The sequence below is a fragment of the Myotis davidii genome, unplaced genomic scaffold (assembly GCF_000327345.1).
Source record: "Myotis davidii unplaced genomic scaffold, ASM32734v1 scaffold566, whole genome shotgun sequence".
Taxonomy (NCBI): Eukaryota; Metazoa; Chordata; class Mammalia; order Chiroptera; family Vespertilionidae; genus Myotis; species Myotis davidii.
Genome location: NW_006296617.1, coordinates 1,130,702 through 1,131,389, shown reverse-complemented (window position 1 = coordinate 1,131,389; position 688 = coordinate 1,130,702). Strand labels below are relative to the sequence as shown.

At 63.4% G+C, this 688-nt stretch overlaps 1 protein-coding gene across 1 annotated transcript in view; it reads left to right on the top strand.

The window, feature by feature from the left end:
* Positions 1-532: 532 nt before the first annotated feature.
* The window catches only part of SLC8A2 (solute carrier family 8 (sodium/calcium exchanger), member 2), a 36,915-nt gene continuing 36,759 nt past the window's right edge, over positions 533-688 (top strand). The window contains exon 1 of the mRNA XM_015569315.1: positions 533-633. The gene's annotated coding sequence lies outside the window, so the exon portion shown is untranslated. The remainder of the gene's footprint in view (positions 634-688) is intronic.

Below are 688 nucleotides of genomic sequence, written 5' to 3'. Positions count from 1 at the left end.
CTCCCTCCCTCTCCAGCCGCCCCTCCCCCGCGTCCCTCCCCCCTCCTGCTCTCCTCCCTCGATCCCCTCTCCCTCCCCTCTCCCTGGCTCTCCCTCAGTCTCCAGCTCCAGAGCCTGAAGCCACACTACACCGCCCTGTGCCTCGGTTTCCCCGTCTGTCACTAAGGCTAACAGCGCCCGCCTCGCAGGGTTGGTGGGCGGGTTAGCTCCATCAGCATGTGCCAAGCGCTTACAAGAAGCGTTGGTAGCACCTGCACGTGCCCAGGGCGGCGTGAGTGGCAGCTGCTGCTATTATTATTAACGGCGCCTTTGTGGTTGTTTCCGCGGGCAGGAGTTTGGATCTGAGTGGCCCAACATTCCTGTCCTCCCCCCAGTCCTGGGAGCCGGCAACTATTTGCAGCTATTTTTTGCGTCTTTGGCCCTTATATGGAGCAGAGACGGTATGTGTGTTGGGGATGGGGGCGGAGGGTGCCTCTGAAGGACCCCTCCCGGTCCCCCCGCAAAACGTGGGAAGAGCGCCCTCCGCCGCTTCTCTCTCTCTCTCCCTCTCCCTCTTCTCTCTCTCTGTCGGGCAGACTCGCCCACCACTGCCAACCCAGGGCTGGGGGGACCCTGCCCAGGCTGTGGCTGCAGGTAAGAGACCCCCAGTTAGTGGGGGTGTCGGGGGGAGGACAGAGTTCCCCAGCCT